Source organism: Lissotriton vulgaris, unplaced genomic scaffold (assembly GCF_964263255.1).
Source record: "Lissotriton vulgaris unplaced genomic scaffold, aLisVul1.2 SCAFFOLD_1850, whole genome shotgun sequence".
NCBI lineage: Eukaryota > Metazoa > Chordata > Amphibia > Caudata > Salamandridae > Lissotriton > Lissotriton vulgaris.
Genome location: NW_028246663.1, coordinates 483,502 through 502,422, shown reverse-complemented (window position 1 = coordinate 502,422; position 18,921 = coordinate 483,502). Strand labels below are relative to the sequence as shown.

At 44.7% G+C, this 18,921-nt stretch overlaps 1 protein-coding gene across 1 annotated transcript in view; it reads left to right on the top strand.

Annotated features, from left to right (window-relative positions):
• Positions 1-454: 454 nt before the first annotated feature.
• The window catches only part of WASHC1 (WASH complex subunit 1), a 472,355-nt gene continuing 453,888 nt past the window's right edge, over positions 455-18,921 (top strand). Inside the window, exon 1 of the mRNA XM_086949478.1 lies at positions 455-588. The gene's annotated coding sequence lies outside the window, so the exon portion shown is untranslated. The remainder of the gene's footprint in view (positions 589-18,921) is intronic.

The following is an 18,921-nucleotide window of genomic DNA, read 5'->3' as shown; positions in this document are numbered from 1 at the left end:
CATGCGTGCGCATTCCGCTCTCGTCTACGGCGTGACGCGTCATCGCGTACACGCTCGTAGACTAGAGCGCACACCACAGTGCTGTGCAGCAGTTTTAAGATCTTACAGTTTATCATTGCTCAAATGGATGTAATTTCTGATATTGATGTTTCCCTCCTATTCATTGTTTGATTTTGCTCTTGGGAAAGTGTCACTCATAGTCAATTTATGTCACTCATCATTACACTGAAATTACGTAACTGTCACACAAGCATTTTGAAACCTTGGCTGCTCTGCAGCACAGCAGGGGCTTGCTTCACATCTCCGCCTCTTCGCCACAACTATCAAAGCGGAGGGCTGCTGACAGCCTCGCCCCTCCCCTTTCCTGTACCGTTGCTCTCGCTAGCCGCCCCTCTGATCTGACGTCATTCCGTCATCAGACGCCGTGCGCGCATGGGCGGGGCGTGCACCCAAATGTTGACTCCCCCCTCATGGCCGTCACTTCCTATCGTTGGCAGGCCAACAGTATAGCGGCTTGATGCGCCTTGCCGCTTGCACGGAGCCCCGACCGTAGAGCCGCCAGGTCGCTAAGTGGCGCGGGTGTATCTGGTAAGTCACCGCCTCCCCTGTCTGCAGAGCTACCGCTCCCGAGGGACTTCGTGTGCCTCCGTAAAGGATGGTTATTAAAAACTGTCATGTGACACATGAAGCTTCCTAAACTCGGTTTACAGCCATCACGTGTCTTATGCATCCACATAAACAAACGGGGGTGATGCAGTTATATATCAGATGGGCTGGTACTTTGTTGCATTGGAGATAGATCCTCTTATCTACAGTTCTAGCATCACTCCATCTGCTGTCATCGGACATGGCATCACTAGGAGAGTAGCAGCTCAGAAAGGACGCTGGTGCAAGCAAAGCAAACGCCCCCCCCCCAACACTGGTTGATTGATTAAATACATGAGTATGAGTGACAATGCAGTGGGTTTCTGATGCCTCTTGTCTGCACCTCTGCTCCTGCTGAACTATTGATCATCTATCCCCCTGTGAAATAACTTTCACTCCGCATATTGCCCAAAGTACGTCGGGTGGTAGGCAGGAAAGTAAGCCTGAGGCTAGTATAGCGACAAAAGACGTTGTTCTTTCCACACCTCTGGACGTAAGCCTGTGTCAGGACCGGGGCAAGTTAAGAGCAACTTCATTGTGGCGGTCGGAGGGAGACTGTCATTGTTGGACTGGGGCGCCTCCATCTGCTTAGAAATCTCTGCAGACTGTGAATATTAACTTTTGCCTGTGAGGGACCAGCAACGTTTCTTTTCTTTTGACTTGGAGTGAGGAGTTATGCCACTGAAGCGGCCCGGCACAGTGCACCTTTTAGCAACATGATTTATTCTTCAAATATGCTAATAATGAGCACTGTGATAATCTGCAGTGAAACAGTTCTTAACCAACAGGGCCCAAAACCTAAAGTAGTAAACAGCTGGCTGATCCGGCTTTAGCTAGATTGAGTTAGTCATTCTGCTCCTCGGCGCTGTTGACTTGGTGTACATGTGCAGCCACACATACAGACTAGTGCGCTCACGTTCTCAAATCCCATGCACGAGGTGTATTCAGCCCATGTTTTTTGTTTTCCTTCTGCAACTAGGAGTCCTTGTCCACCTTTGTATGACTTCAGGATCCCCGAGTATCAGAATCCAAAGAAAAAAGATGAGCTGTCTACACATAAAATGGGGCGACTTGAAGCTCTGGAAGTGCAAGCAGGCATGTTCACCATAACATTCGGTCGTTCACACTCATACAGTGCAGTAGCATGTGTGTGCTGCAGATATGCCTACAGGTGCTCCCTCACACGCTCATGCAACCACCACACACTTATTACATCTGTCTGATATTCTCCACCAGACGTAACAAAGGCAACACGCTTGGTTTTAATGATTTGTTTAGTTACGTTACTAGGGAATATGTATAAACCTAGAACGACAGGTGTATGTGACCGGATGCCTTCAGGTGGTTAACATTATGCATTGTATCAGTATCTGTATAACCTCTTCTGTGTGAGGTTCAAATGGCTTTACGGATTGGCTGAGTAAGTAGTTACTCGGTGAGGCCACGGAATGGTTCCCATTGGCTCCCAGTTGCGGTGGAAAGGGTTATGTGTGCAAGATTTGGAGACGAGGTATTGCGCCGCCTCACTGCTTGTAGGCATTCGGAAGGGACGCATGTCACTTTTATGAGGAGTGTAGTGGAAGGCGTACAAGGGCTAGTATTATACTTGAGGGAACAGCTAAGTCGTTATGGCCCTCCTAAACTCCCCATCCATAGCTTTTTCCGTAGTGTTCCAAATGTTGGAAATCTGTACACAGAAAGATACCCTCCCATTAAAGATTTTTTTTTAAATAAAGGGCAAAGATCGGGTCTGTGGCCATTCTGAATCTGAAAGACCTCTTTTAATGGTACAGTTGGAGTTTTGGTCAGGTGAAGGTTGTCCAGTCTGTGGGTTACCTGTTGGAAGAGCTTGATGTTTTGAATGAGATTCCATAACCCACTGTGATCCAGTACAGAGCTTTATGTGCAAGGGTGATGTGGCTATGCCTACTCGGGTTCAGCACTAGATTCAGTTTATTTTTATTGCTTTAGATAAAATCTCATTATACTATTCGGACAAAACATTTGTATATAAATGACAAGATGATCTGGTTAGAAATCAAAAATCTGTAGCAGAGCTCAGGTCAAGCTTGAATAAACAATCGTATAGAATGCACATCAAATTAAATTGGAATGCACACAGAGTAAAATAGAGGTCAGTATTGTCAACATGCAGTGTCCGAAGGTGTATGTGTGTGTCTGTAAATTCTGTACATTACTATGCCTTACTATAACAAATATGTTAATGGAACCTCACGGACCAACAATCCACATCAGTTAGTCATATAGCCCAGTAGTACACATCTTGCAAGCTCACTAGACTCAAAGGTTAATATCACAGTAGTAGCAGTGAGAGAACACAATTGTACCACCCCCCCAATAATTTTGTGCATGACAGTTTGAAGAATAATTTGCCTGCTTGGTTCAGTTGTTAGAAAGAACTGGTGCTCTTACAATGCCGACACCCTGATACCTTTTGGTGTTTAGTGTGGGTGCCTGAACACACACTAATCATATTTAACAGCTATGGTTTGAGAACACAATAGATAGATAAAGTAATGAAAAATGAAGCAGGCAATGCAGGTATATGAATGAATAGTAAGTAGGACGTGATGTAGTGGAATAGCCCGGCGATACACTTACAACCTGGTACGACCTGATGATAGCCAAACAGCCAACACATGTTTCATGCACTGACAGGGTGTTTCACAATCAAATTAATGTGTGAAGATTGTAAGCCTATCTGGACGGACTGTATCTCTAATCAGATAGCCAAGAGAAGCACTCAGAATCTAGCTTAGTCCATAATCCTATTGCCAATACTTAGTCTTCAGTCTTGTTTATGTCTTTCGATAAACATATTAGCCTAGCCAGCGCATTTCATCCCTACGAGGGAATTCATCATGGATAGGTTTTGGTTGTCTCATGTAGTTTATCAAAAGAAGCCCTGCTCCTTACATGAACTTACTCTCCACGGTGAAGAAAACACTGGGCTTTCTTGGATAACCCTCGCCCACCAGGGTTGCCTCTTGTTGGCATGCTTTATTATTGGGTTCATCCCGTCCTGCTGCGGAACGCAGTGTGCTTCGACCTGCCTTTGACGTTGCAGCACTTTTTAGGTTTTTATGTCTGATATATCTTTCTTTTTTATGTTATGTGGACTGGTCATGAATGCTGAATCTCTTTATGAGCTCCATACACTGAAAGCCAGACATACAGGATCATGTTCGTTTGACCACAGTCGTTTATCACCACTCATTGATGTACCATGACCCAATCTTGGAAGAACTTTTGAACTTTGACTTTAATATATCTTCTACTTACCAGGATTACTAATTCTTGGTCTTCTCTTGCTCATTTTTTGAGGTACAGTTCCATCCTCATTGGTTTATAATGTTCACACATTAATGTGGATTTGACACACCCAGACCTTGGAAGATTTTCGTGCTATAGGCAACGCCTTTGACACAGTCAGACCATGAGATTACTAAATACAAGCCTTGACAAAGTCCATTGTGAATAAAGCACATGTTGACTGGTTGTCATCTAGTCATTCCAGGCTGTTTGTTTATCGCCAGGCTATTGCAGTACGTTGGTTGAAGGTGCACTCGTAGCCAAGTTAGACACGTAAGCAGTAGTTCCAAAAGTACATCTTTTATTAAGTCAATCCCTAAAAACCGGCACACAGCCAACGCGTTTCGTTCCCAGTAGTGCCAAAAGGGAACTTCATCAGGGCTCTTAAATATATAACCAATCGGTGAAAGTAAATTGGATGCTTGAACGGGTAACTTTCTAAAGGGCACAGTACGCCTGGATGAAAATAGTTAAGTATCTTGCGTAGATGAAAATTTTCTCTGAAGCGATCTTAAAGATAGTATGTGCAGAACGCCACTGATTAGTCAATAGATCCTAACTGGTACTCTCCAAGGCAGGATTTTTGAATAACCCCCGAATGTGCCCATTCCGTGTTTGCCAAATCGTAACTCACCCCGTCGTTCCACCCCCCCCCCCGCCCTACTTCCCATTTGTACCTCCTGGAATCATGTCAGCCAACAATGCCGGTTAAAGTAGTGGTCGTTGTTGGCCGCAGTTTATTAATATTAAAATTGCAATATTAAAATTACAATATTCAATTTTCAATATCACCAACAAATACTGGTTATGTAATTTCTTCATTTACGAACTGTCCTCCTCAATCATACATGAATATTAATATACACATGACACCGTCTTGTGAGCAAAAGGTGTCAGTTTTCTTCAGTTCGTAAATGGCACTTTGCAACCAGTTCCTTGTGAATCCTTGTTGTCCCATTGGTTGGTTGCTCACGCCGCCTGCGTGTCGTGGAGGGGAGCTTTTTCCCACTGGAGTTAGGTCCCCAGCTCGCTACCATTTGCACCCTGCCGTCCGGCTGGGTCTGGGCCGCGAGTGCTGTCTCCTCTTGGTACTCCCCTTCTTGCTGCGGCCACGTCACCCTGCCGTGCAGCATTGAAAAGTGTGTGGCCCTCTTCCTACACACCGCCCGCCGGTGTGTATCCTTACCAACCATTGTAGGATTTCCGCAAACACCCATGCCCTTGTACAGCCCTGCGACTTCGCTGTTCCTTAGGTGTGGGTGGGTGGGTCTGCAGATCTTCTTGTCGCGCCGCTCTCCCAGCTCCACGATGAAGTTGTGGCCTAGCTGGGAGAGTCGGCGGCTTAAATCCCCCTAACTCTCCTAAGGGGGGCTTCGGTGTCTCCCCTGATTGGGAGATTTGAATGAGGCGGGGGGGTGCCATTGGCGCCTCTTGGGGCGCCCAGGCCAAAGGTTACTTCCGGGCAGGCTGGTGCGCTTCCCGCTTCCGCTGGTCTCCGGGCGCTTTGGGGCGCCCGGAACCAGTTTCCACTGGTTGGGCACCACGAGTGTTATGGCGCCGGCCTTCTAGCCTCCCCCCCCCCCCGCCCCCCCCCCCCACCTGCGGGAGGGTGCGGCGGCCTCTGCGATAACCCCCGAATGTGCCCATTCCGTGTTTGCCAAATCGTAACTCACCCCATCGTTCCACCCCCCCCCGCCCTACTTTCCACTTGTACCTCCTGGAATCGTGTCAGCCAACAATGCCGGTTAAAGTAGTGGTCGTTGTTGGCCTCAGTTTATTAATATTAAAATTATAATATTAAAATTACAATATTCAATATCACCAACAAATGCTGGTTATGTAATTTCTTCATTTACGAACTGTCCTCCTCAATCATACATGCATATTAATATACACATGACACCGTCTTGTGAGCAAAAGGTGTCAGTTTTCTTCAGTTCGTAAATGGCACTTTGCAACCAGTTCCTTGTGAATCCTTGTTGTCCCATTGGTTGGTTGCCCACGCCGTCTGCGTGTCGTGGAGGGGAGCATTTTCCTACTGGAGTTAGGTCCCCAGCTCGCTACCATTTGCGCCCTGCCGTCCGGCTGGGTCTGGGCCGCGAGTGCCGTCTCCTCTGGTACTCCCCTCCTTGCTGCGGCCACGTCACCCTGCCGTGCGGCATTGAAAAGTGTGTGGCCCTCTTCCTACACACCGCCCGCCGGTGTGTATCCTTACCAACCATTGTAGGATTTCCACCACGCCGCAGGGAGGCTTACGTCTTTCTGCGGCTCCCCCCATCCTTTTTTTTTTTTTTCTTATACTTACTTACAGCCTGCCATCGCCAATGCACCCCACAGGTTGTCCCAGAAGACTTGCATTCCTCTGTCGGAAAGGTGCACGCCGTCCTGGCCGTACAGCTCTGGACGTCCTGGGTGAATGAGGCTGTGACGGATTGAGTCCATGCCGTTCGTGGTCATTGCAACGACTTGCGGGGAAATGGTATGCGTTGTTACAACGCGGTCGTTGTAACAACATGCGGGGTGACAGATACGTAGTAAGGGGTGTTTACTCTGTCTTACTGATCCCATCCTCTGGACACTGTTCTTTGATAACAGCCTAGTGGTCAACAGTTCTCAAAACTCCCTACAATCCTTCTTGCCTTCTAATTCCACCTTAGTAGCTGTTCAGCCTATGTCCTTGCAGCAGTCGGAACGTGCTATCCTACTGTTTAAATCTGGCTCTCCTTTGTACCCTTGTCTGCTAGTCCTCTTTAGTAGAGCTATTTAGACTGTCAACCCTGTGATCAACTAAATATTAAATACTTCACTTTCCTCAGCAGTAGTTCCAGAATCTTTGAAATTGGCGGTGGTAAAACATCTATTGAAGAAAACATCAGCTAATCCCTCTGTTCTTGCCAATTTTAGGCCCATTTCCCTGCTCTTACTAAAATGCTGTAAAGGCTTATGAATGATCAATTAATGGTTTTCCTGGAAAATCCAAGTCTCTAAATCAGTCGCAATCCGGTTCCAGGCGTACGCACTCCACAGAATCAGCTCTGCTTGACCTTTTAGAAACAATAAAAGTGATGCTGGACAATGGCCTAAATGCTGTCCTAATTCTGGTTATTCAAACGATACTCACTTTATTTTACCTCGGGAGTAAAAATTATTTTGGCCCTGAACAAAATTTCAAGAATTGTTTCACCAGTATTAGCTGCTAGATAGAAATTAATCATCTTGAGTGTAAAAATTATTTTGGCCCTGAACAAAATTTCAAGAATTGTTTCACCAGTATTAGCTGCTGGATAGAAATTAATCATCTTGAGTGTAATGTGGACAAAAAATAATTACTTCTGTTTGGTATGAACAGTATGTTCTCCCCATGAGACTGGTGGGCTGGTAATCTGTCTCCTCCTCTGCCTCCGATAGAAGTTGCCAAAAACTCCAGGAGTAAAATTTGATAAAGTTTGGTCCTTTCGTCCTCAAGTTCTATCAGTAGCTGGCACATGTTTCTACATGATTAAATTACTTTAAAATAGTTTTTGATTTTCTTCCCCTGCTTACAAGAAAAACTGGAACCTTTGCGCTAATTACTTCAATTTGAACTATTGTAACAACCTTTATCTAGGCATGTCTAAGCATCTACTCCATAGGCTCTAAGCGGTTCAAAACGTGTTCTTAAACTTCCCCTGAAACGCTCTGCCTCTAAGGGGCTCAGAAAATTGCAGTGGCTATCTATTCAAAAGCTAGTTCTTTTAAACCCTTGGGGTTGGTCTTCATGTTTTCCCATTCGGCTGCCCCCAAATATTAGTTTGCTTTATAGAACTCAAAGGGCTCTTAGATCTTCAAGGGGAGGTGGAACACAGGAAAACCGGAAGGCCGAACGTGGAAGGAACTCCAGTGGTCAGGCGACGGTGACTACTGTACCCCCCCCCCCCTTTCCCCGAGATCCATCGTGCAGGCCAAGGAGGGTATGGCAGCATGGGGGGACGTGGCCAACGCACAATCCAGACGAATAAGCTGGACAAATATGCCTTCAATAAGGAGCAACCAGGCCAGCCGGATCCTCCCTCAGGAACAGCAGATGACCCATTGAAAGAGAAACCGAAAGAGATTACACTACAGGATATAATGGCTACTCTACATCGGGTGCAAATGTCGATTGGCACGATATCCACGGACATAACGTTTTTACGTGCCGATATTTCCAAAATAAACTCCAGAATATCAGAAGTTGAGACCACAACGGCAGGTCTCTCCATGGACACAGCAGCTTTACAGCTGCAAGTAAAACAATTAGAACACCTAACTAAGCAACTGGCCACTAAGCTTGATGACCAGGAAGGGCACTCTTGGCACAATAATATCCACTTGGTGGGAGTGCCAGAGAGCGTCAAGGGGCCTGCGTTGGACCTCTTCGTCAAAGACCTTGTCAAAACGCAGTTACAACCACAAGGACTGTCCAGCTTCTTCTCGGTGGAAAGAGCACACAGAGTTCTGTGGGGGTAGACCCAAAAGGAGCCCTCCCCCGACCCATACTGGCCTGCATCTTCAACTATCGCGACAGGGACACGATTCTCCAAGCAGCATAGACAACAGTACAGTGCACCTTTATCCAGATTACACTGCAACAGTCACTAACCATCGCAGAAATGTCCTGGACGTAAAAAAAGATCTGCGCAATCGAGAACTAAAATATGCTATGCTCTTTTCAGCAAAGCTTAGAGTAGCAGTGAAAGGAAAAGTTGGTTTTTCTCTACCCCAGAGGAAGCCCAGGACTGGCTGGAGGGCTGGAGACTGGCCTCCGGTCCGAACAGACATGATCACAGAAGACAGCGCCAACTCTCAACGTTGGAGATGCCGGCACCCGCTCGACTGACTGATTCACTTCCCAACACACAGCGGACCACAGATGCAGAGTCCGACTAGGCCGAAAGACAACTGCTGGACAGGCAAAGTCAGAAAAATACAGCACAGACAACGAGGCTGGACACGCATGGACTTGCAACGACACAGCGATGTGATAACCTCGGGAGAATGCTGATTGACCTCTAATGTACACAGTATAGTGGATGGCGCTATCCTGGGATATACCTTAATGCCGCCACAGACTGGGGACAATTCAGGAGAAGGATGACAGACGGCCGCTAAGCAGCTCCACCCCGATGCAAGTATAAAGTTATGGGACAGAAGCACTCTGCTAAGTTGGGGTGGCGGGTAGTTATAAATCCGCTATGCAGGGAGACTGGGAGTGGGTACCAGGGTATGTTCAAGGGGTTCATGTTTGTTTTGAAATGCAGCGGTACTGAGAACTACTACAGCGTACACACAGGTAATATGAAAACTACACACCTGGTAAGTTCCACATGTAAAGCATTGGATCGATGGGGCTACAAAATGGCAGTACACTCAGACTTCACCTCTGGGTCACGGGGAGTTGGCATTTTAATTAATAAACGCTTTTCACTGGTACTACAGGGGTCTTGGACGGACGACCAGGGACGCTTTGCTGCCATAGCCTGCCAGTGAGGGGGACGCACCTACAATCTGATATTGATATATATTTCCCCGGCTTTACATCACACAGCATTACCGGCATTGGAGAAATTTCTCCTATCACTCGCGCAAGGAGAACTCCTATTAGGGAGAGATTTTAACACTACGATGGACGCATCCATAGACAGGTAGCCCCCTAGGAACTTCAGTGGGCCAAGTTTCAGAGTGCCGGAATTCACTGAGGTGACCGGTCTAATAGATGTTTGGCGGACCAGGCACCCGCAAAAGAGGGAGTATACATTCCTCTCGGGAGCACTCAGTAGTCTCTCCAGAATTGACTATATCCTAACTTTGGGAAAGGTGGTGAAGGTCACGCATTGGGCACATCTGACCATTCACTGGTATTAATCACCTACATTTCGTATATCCCAGGAAGAAGGGACATATTCCCACTGTACCCAGGCTATCTCACAAATCGGAAAATTGGGACGGGACTGATCAAAACCACAGAACAATATTTGATTGAAAATTAACACACAGTACCATCCCCGACGACCCTATGGGAAGCTTTCAAGGCGGTAATAAGAAGACAGGCCATATCCCTAATCGCAAAACACAAACGTGATAGACGGGAACACATCAAGTCTCTGGAGCAAGAAGTATCCATGGTGGAGACGGACCATACGACAGACACTAGAGGCACCATGATGCATAAGCTACAATTAGCTCAACAAGAATATTGAACATTGCCCTTCCTAATATAAAACAATACTACACTGCTTCACAACTCACGGTCATAAATCAGTGGCTTCATGTGCCACAGGACGAGCCAGCATTCCGCATGGACCGTCATCTACTCTAAAAAGAAGGAATTCTGGGATATTGTAAAATAAAATAAGGCGACCGTCACTAACATGCCCTACAGCCCATATGATTACAATCTGGTTTGAGGCACAGCACGCTATGGAATGGGAGGATGTAATCACACAGGCTACGTCTATATGGGATACCCGACGTCTAGGTAAATTGAGCAACCCAAAGGGATTCCAACAATGGGACGTAATAGGCGTTATGAAGGTCAGAGATATCTGGAAGAAAGGAGAGGTCATCCCATTTGAACAACTGCAGATAACATACGGGTTGGCACAGACAGAGACCTTTAGTTACCTACAAGTTAGACATGCGCTCCACAGTGCACTAGAACAGGGAACACAGCTGCCAGAAGCCTCACCTCTGGAAGATAGGCTCCTCACTGACCATCTGAATAAGAAAGCCATCTCCCTAATATACCGAAAAATAATAAACAACCAGCCAGACCCCATTGTAGCCCTTAAGGAACGATGGGAGATAGAACTGGGACCATTAGATGAGGCAGATTGGCAGGAAGTATTGGCATCTCCCAGGGAAATAGCAATCCCGTCAAGGCTGAGACTGCTACAATTGAAAATCCTACACCGAACATATTACACACGTACGCTTTTTCATACACTGGGGACCACTGATACACCACTTCGCCTGAGACACTGTGGCCTTCCTGGTACGTTCATACACACCATCTGGGAATGCCCCAACATTATGTCATACTGGGAGGCGGTCATGAACACAATGTCTCAAGTCACTGGGTGGAAATCCTCCCGGAACCGAAACCATGTCTATATTAATATATGGGAACCAACAGACCTTAACCACACAGACCAGGACTGGGTAACGCTTGGTATGGCGCTGGCAAATCGAAACATAGCCCGAACCTGGGGATCACGGCACACTCCTAAACAGCGAAATTGGTGCCAGGACATGGACAATGCAATGGTAACTGAAAAAGCAGTTTATGTGCATAGAGGATGCCCAAAAAAGGGGTCAGGGTCTGGGGAAAATGGAACGCATTCCGTGGCAATATATGCGAAGCCTCCCCCCCTCCCCCCCCCTCTCCCCCAGAGGACACATTATTTGATATTAGTGACTAATGGAGACTAGAAATGAAAAGAGTATATCTGGTGAGACAAGCCCGCTTGACTGTATACCTTATATATAAACTAACAAACAGCATTAAAATGTATAAGAAGAAGCGAAACTGTATACCTATGTGGAATGAGTATGACTACTGCCTGTTCTGTAAAAATGTACTGATTGTAATTTGTTGTAAAATAAAAACAAATAAAAAAAAGAAAGTAGAAATCAAGTTCAAATGATCCTCTCTGAGAGCAGACTGAGGTTTCTGTGAGGACTGGAGTGCCCAAATCTAAAGACGTGACTTTGGTAGGCTTTTTGGGATCAGGCTGCACTGCGAGAAGTAAATGCTGGGCAGCCATATTCGAGTTTGGCTCATTAATGCATCTTCGTTGCAAGAGAGCATGAAAGACTTCAGGGAGTGCTTAGCAGGGTAATACAGTGAGCCTGTGAAGACTGAAAGGAGTTGGAAGAGAGGGACTTTTTTCCTCTGCAAAAGTAGAAACAAACCGCATGGAGGAGAGGGGGCATGTCCGGAACCACATCTCCCCAGATTACAGCTTTATTTCCAGAATGGAGTGCAGGATAGATACTCTGATGAGGTGAAAAAGCCAGAGGAGACTTTTTTTGGCATAATCTGCACAGGATGAAAGACTTGCTGAGTTCCATATCGAAAGAGAATAAAGTCCCCTCAACTTATGCTAAAAGACTGAAGAACTGTTTGAGATCTATAAACTGATCAAGATGATTGAACTGGCTACCGCTGCAATTGGGAAGCCTCAGTGAACTGGGTGTCACGGTCCATTGAAGCTCCTCCGGACCTGGACATAGATAATTACCCATTTCTGCTTCAGAAATGTTACAAGATAAAGCTATAATTGAGGACACCAAGAGAGAAGGCAAGGGTCAACTCTATTATTTAGTTAGCCTGGTATAAAAAATGGGGAGAGGATGCTTGAGGGTAGTAAGAGCACATTGGAACTGCTTTACCAGGGTCAGAAAGTTCATCTTTTCCCAGATCTGGCTCTTTAAAATGTAGAGGTCGAATAACATTCAAAGAGGTTAGTCATCAGGTGAGGTGCTGCCTGCTATGATAAGAGCTTCATAGAAGGGACAATTATATCCATTTTACAAATTAGAGAGAGTTTGAGACCTTAACGTAGAGTGGACCCAGGAACCGTGTGGGAAGGATAAACGATGCAATATTTTGTAACCGACATGTCTAGTTGAAGGATCTGTTTGATCCATGGTGTGTTTAAGAAAACCGAGTGTAAGACACCGTGGCATTATTGACCCACCACATCTTCGTTAGCTGTTGATCTTGTTTTACTGTTTCTTTCTTCCTGACTTATTATAAACACTCTGATACCCTCTTGGGTCATGTTCGCCCTATAAAAAACTTAATGGCCACAGTAACTTATTGGTCTCATGGTTGTAATTATAATAGAAGAACTATAAAGTGAATAAAATGTGCCTGAAAGACATATTCAGCAGTGGCTGAGCCAGCACCCAAGAGTGGTAACATGTAATTTTGAAAGAAAAAAAATGTCGTTTTTTAAAATTGTCTGGCACTCCGAATTATTGTTACTTGTATGTTAAAGGCAGAACTTTTGTGCGATACAGAAACATTCCTAGGTTTACGTGTGTTGATTTTCAAGTAGAACTAACCTTTGCATTGGATAAGATTAGATTTTCTCAGGATCAAATAGATTTTATCCATCATTTTTTTCTTCCCCATTCCCGTCTTCACATGCAAGTGGGGCACCAAATCCTCAAATGTCATCCTAAACCCATCTTTTAATGTCCCTAAAAAATAATCATTCAAGGTGGCTTCACACATGGCCTTAAGAAGGGACTGCGTCTAATTGAGCCCGGAGCCTCACAGCATTGATAAGCAACTGCTTTAGCTAGTTAATCTATTTATTGCCTCATTTTTGCCAGTTTCAGCAATACCATAAATAGGACCCAGTGTAAAGAGGGTTTTGTCACTGTGACTCAATATCTATTTGTTACCATGCAGTAGTTGTGAGGTGTTATGGTACAGTTAAAAAAACATGTGTCATCAAATATATAAATAGTAATTGGGGTGTCTGTAACGAGCAACTTGAACGTGTCAGAGATGATGCAGAAACATGGGCCGAGAAAAACTAATTATGTCTATTTCAGAAAAACTGTCTGGCGTGAGATGTTACTATTATTTTGCTCAAGGTTTGAGAAATGCCAAGTGGTAGGTGCGCTTCTCGCTGGGAATGGTAGTCCAGCACAGGTTCATCACAACTTGAACATAGCAGTCCAGCTGGCTAAAAATAAGAAGCGCTCAAACATTTGGGTCAACTATAGAAAGTTCAGTTTGTTTTCAGATGGCTGCCCCTGTCCTGAGCTGCCTCAGTAAATGCTTATTACTGTTGAATGTCTATCTGTCAGCCTTTGTGTGGTGAGTTAGTCTCACTAACAATTGAACTGACTGGGGGCTCTTCAGAAAATGTTTGAGTTGGTTGTAATTGGGCAATCTATGTTGCATGATACAGGTTTTCTCCTTCACCAGCTTCTAATTTGTAAATCGGCGTCCCTTTATAATCCCGCTCTCTGGGTGGGAGAAAGCAGACTAAATGAAAATGGGATTAAAACTGCACCCTGAAAGATTCCTTTTGAAGGGTCAACGTGGCCATCATTGCTGGCTTCTACACATACTGCCACTGAGCTGTGATTGATAGGTAGATCAATATATTCTAGTCCTGGTTATCTTATCTACCCAGCTGAATTTGCCGCTACCCATCATATGCTCCATGTTGCCTAGTCTAGACCAGCCATATGTGCAGAATTAATCCAGCTTGGTGTCGTGCACTCCATATTAGAGGGTGTTTTCTATTGGAGATCCTATATTATTAGTTTATTTGTTGTTCATTTTTATGTCCAGAGAACGTGTGATTCTTTGTAGAATGTCCCTGAAGACAAGGCCGTTGTAGCGGGGACTTACTTTATTATGACTTCTTTGGTAGCTTGTGTATTGCATATTGCAAATTGTAATTGTTGATTCCCTCAGGGCTTGTATTATCTCTAATTCTGTTCACCAGTGGTTTTAGGTACAGTGCAAAAAGTAATGCAGGCGAGGGAACTTCTCTTCTGTCATGTACCCCTGCAAATGCATATGGTCTTTGACAACTACTGATTCCTCCTCACTCTTGCCGAATCCTAGCCTGCAACAATCCAGCTGACCAACTCCTCTCTGAAGCTCATTTGCTTCAGTTCTGTGCTTATGAACTCCCTTTCAACCCTATGTAAGGATGTTGCTGTTTCTCAGCATTGTCAACTAAATGGGGACATTTATTTATATTATCACCAGTTTACCTCTTCCCTAGTGAAGCCTGGTTGACCTAGGTGGGCATTATTTGATTAGATTTGACCATGAAGGTCCATGTAAATAGCTTACAGTCTATGTTTGGTAAAGATATTGGCCAATAGGAGACACAGGATCCCGGGTCCTGCTTAAGCTTCAACAGCAGTGTAATTGTGGCATCCATCATAGGTGTTGCCTGGTGTGTTCCTCTGAGAGATTTAAACGGCTGTAAGCGTGGCCCCAATAGGCATGGGCCCAGGTTTTAATTTTTCATTCTCTGTTGTTCTAGACTTCTCCATTATGTTCTCTGACTGAGTTGAGAGGCCATTTCCTGTTAGACTCTTCTCCCCTTCAACTTGCAACCCTCTTTGTTATATAGTCTTTGGTAGAAGACCCTGATCACTCCCTACTTTCTTTCTTCTGAATCCACCCACTGGCCTCTGGGTTCTTCTTTTTCTGTTATATAGTTCCATACTTTTTCTGTTCAACTTGGTAGGCTAATAGTGTCCAAACCTTTTTGCCAACCTCCTGTTTGTTACGTAGAGGATTAAAAGTGTACACCACTTTTTCCAATTTCAGTAGTCTAAAGTGGCCCATTTCGCTATGACTTACATGACCCGTATTGCTATGACCATGTGCCCTGCAATTGGGTTGGTTGTGAGGTTTCACCATTGCCAATGATTCTTGTCTTGTGAAGTTCATTTATATTCTTTCTCTCTTTTTATCCTCACTGCCTTTGGTATGAAACTACCTTTAATGACCACGTATGGTGTATTCGATCTTGTCGCTTGGAACACCTTCCCCTGATGTGTCCTGAATCCGTAATTCTCTGATGTCATCCCTAACCCTTCGTATGATTACACGGTCTTTAAGCAAAGAGTCCTTAATAAGCAAGGGATTATTATGTTTCCAACCCATGTTCCTGTCTCTAATATCTCCGCCTAGCCCCTGCAGTGTGCCAGTTACCGGTCAGTGATCATGTAGAGTAATGCCATTGTTCTGCCTTCTGCATGCTCCCAATAAACATTTGTACACATGACTTCTAGGCATGTGACTAGTTTGAGTAGTTCTTCAGCAGAGGGTGTTCTTGTGTACAGTTATCCTCCAGGGCTGTCACATGGTGTTATATTTATATAGAACAGGTATACAACAATGCTCACCCTAGGACTGGCTAGTCTCTCACCTGCTCAGTGTTGGGATACCCTCCTAGACTGTTATTGTCTAATGAATATGCCAGATTTTGCTATGAAAATTCAAAAATGCTCCAGGTAAAAGTGTAACTAGTTGCAACAATGTAACCATGATATGACACCATGTGTGACAAAGCAAGGATCTTAGGAGCATTGCTGCAAGCCAACTGGTTGTTTACCGTTTGCTAGAATCTTTCATTGAAATGGATGTATTAAAGATGTGAATTAACCTCTGACCAATTGTAGTGAAGGCCACTAAGTGGTCTAGGAGGACGAGGAAACGTGTCCACCCAGTACAAAAACAGTAAAACAGTAAATGTCATAAAGTGTTTTAAGCAGTCTTTTTCAGTGCTATAGATTGATGTGCTGCTGTGGGTTTACTGAATTCAACACACTTTTTTCTTGAACTTCTCCTCCAAGATAGGTTTGTGACTGGTCGGTTGTGCTTCTGTTAATTAGAAACAACTTTTTTCCTTTTTATGAGGTGGCTAATCTGAGATACTTTTATTGAGTCTGGGAAGATGCATTCTCATAAAAATACGTTGGTCCTATAACATACAGAAAAGGTGAAATTCTTTATTTAAAAAAAAAACATTTTTATTAGGTAAATGACTTGTAATGGTATCACATACAGAGATAAAGTACATGCAAAGTGCATGCTTCAAATCACAACTGCTTCCTCTGGTATCCATACATATTTGTACAGTTTAGTCCTTAGTTATCTCGAGGCTAGAGTACGGATTCACAACCCTCTCGGGGCTTCCCAAAATCTCAACCGCCCCTCTAAAAGCCTGTCTCAATGCCTCAGCAAGACTCATAACTGGATCTAGGAAATATCACCACACTTCAAGGCACTCCACTGGCTACCCTATGAAGCTTGAATCCACCTAAAGATAGCTTGCATCACTCACAAGGCGCTACTCCACAACACCCCCCAGTACCTAGCCCAATAATGTACCTTATCGGGAGGAAACAGACACTCTAGAAGCACAGACAATCTACTTCTGAAACCCTCATGTTTCAACAAGACTAAAACCTCCAGCGGAGCAACGCCAAGAATATGGAACTCGCTTCTCCCATACATCAGAAAAATCTCCTCTACGCCTCTCTTCAAAAAGGAAGCAAAATTATTCTTGATGAGCAAATTCCTACCTTAAATCTGCAAAATTACGAACTCCGCTATACAACCTCCTGAATTCCTCTACTCTCGAGTTACTGAGACCGTGAAGCGAAGACCAACACAAACTCTATCTTGTTTTTATTGTTTCAGAACTACTGCTACTGCTACTTTTATGCTATGTCTTTGTATACAATGTTTTTCACTAATATGTTTTATACCTTGCTCTTTATGTAAAGCGCTCCGATACCTTACTTCGGGTCTGGTTCGCGCTATAGAAAACTCTAATAAAATAAAAAGTTGTTACATAATTACTGTTGGTTAATTGTTTAACATTTAGCACCTCTTTCTAGCAACTACTATTTAGTGTTGGATCGTCAGGTGGTAATGCACAGATATTTCCCCTGAAGTTGTTCCATTTTCCCAACACCCGCTCCCACTTCTTGCGGCACCCTCTATGTACATTCACTGCCTTCTCCACCACCATGGCCCCAACCATATCATTGCACCATTCTGTTATGCCGGAATATTCTGCACTCTCCAGTTTTTGGCAATGTTGCGTTTGGCTATTGTCATGTCTAGTGTCGGCCAGTCTTGGGCCGCATGATTGAGATCTGTTGCTTCTGATATATTCAGGAGATATTGCTTGGGTTCCGGTGGTATGGGAGCTCCGCTAACTTGTGTTGTTGTGCTCATAATTGCTTCCCAATATATCATGATCTCTGGGCATTCCCATATTGTGTGGTAAAATGTGCCCATTGCCCCACAGTTCCTCAAGCGGAGTTGGTTGTCTGTCTTTCCCATCTTATATAAGGTTACCCTCGTGAAATAGATTCGGAGGAGCACTGTAAGTTGTATTAAACGTAATTTTGAGGATATTGCCACTTCTCGCTGAGATTCTAGTGCTTCCTGCCAGTCCGTCTCATCTAGGTTCCCAATATAATTTTGCCATTTGTCACGGAGATTCTATTTAGGGTCGGGTTGATTATTGATGATCTTGCGGAAGGTTGGGGAAATGGCTTTTTTATCCATATATTCTGTTAGAAGTCTATCCTCCAGTGGGGAGGCCTCTGGGAGGATAGTACTTGGTGGGTTGGCGGCCTTGAGTGCGTGTCTGATCTGCAAGTAGAGTAACATTTCTGTGGGTGCCATTGGGTACAGGTCTTGGAGCTGAGCAAATGTAACAACTTCTCCCTTAATCCAGAGATCTCCCACCCATGACATTCCTATTGAGTCCCATTGCTTAAAGCCTTTGCTGCTGCTTAGTCTACCCAATCTTGAGGCCTCGCAGAGTGGGGTTGATTGTGTTATACCATTATCCCAGCCAAATTTTCTAAGCACTATGTACCATATTTGGACTGTATGTGCGGTGAGTTCCATAAGGTCTGTCTTTTGAGTTTTGTTGTACAGTGCCCTCATAATCCCACCCTCTTCCAGGACATGTCTATCCATTTGGAATGCAGGTTCAGTTTGAGGGGAGTGAAGCCACTGGTTGAGCAAGATCAGTTGAGAGGCCCAGTAGTATGTCAGTATGTTCGGAAGTGCGATGACGCCATTGTACCACCCTTTAATCAGTGTATTCATGGCTATGCGGGCTGGCTTTGCGTCCCAGAGGAGGGTGTTTACTTCCGCTTCTATTGCTTTAAAGTATGAGTGAGGAACCGGAAATTAGGTATTTTGCAAGGCGTAAAGCAATCTGGGGAGTGCCATCATCTTAAAGAGTGCAACTCTTCCCAATAGCGTCAATGGCAGGGATTGCCAGTGCTAAGTATCTAAACTTAATCTTTTCAGGGCTTCAAGGAGGTTTTTATCCATAAAATCATCTGGATTTGGTGTAATGTGAATCCCTAAGTAATTGAAGCCGTCCTCTACCACTC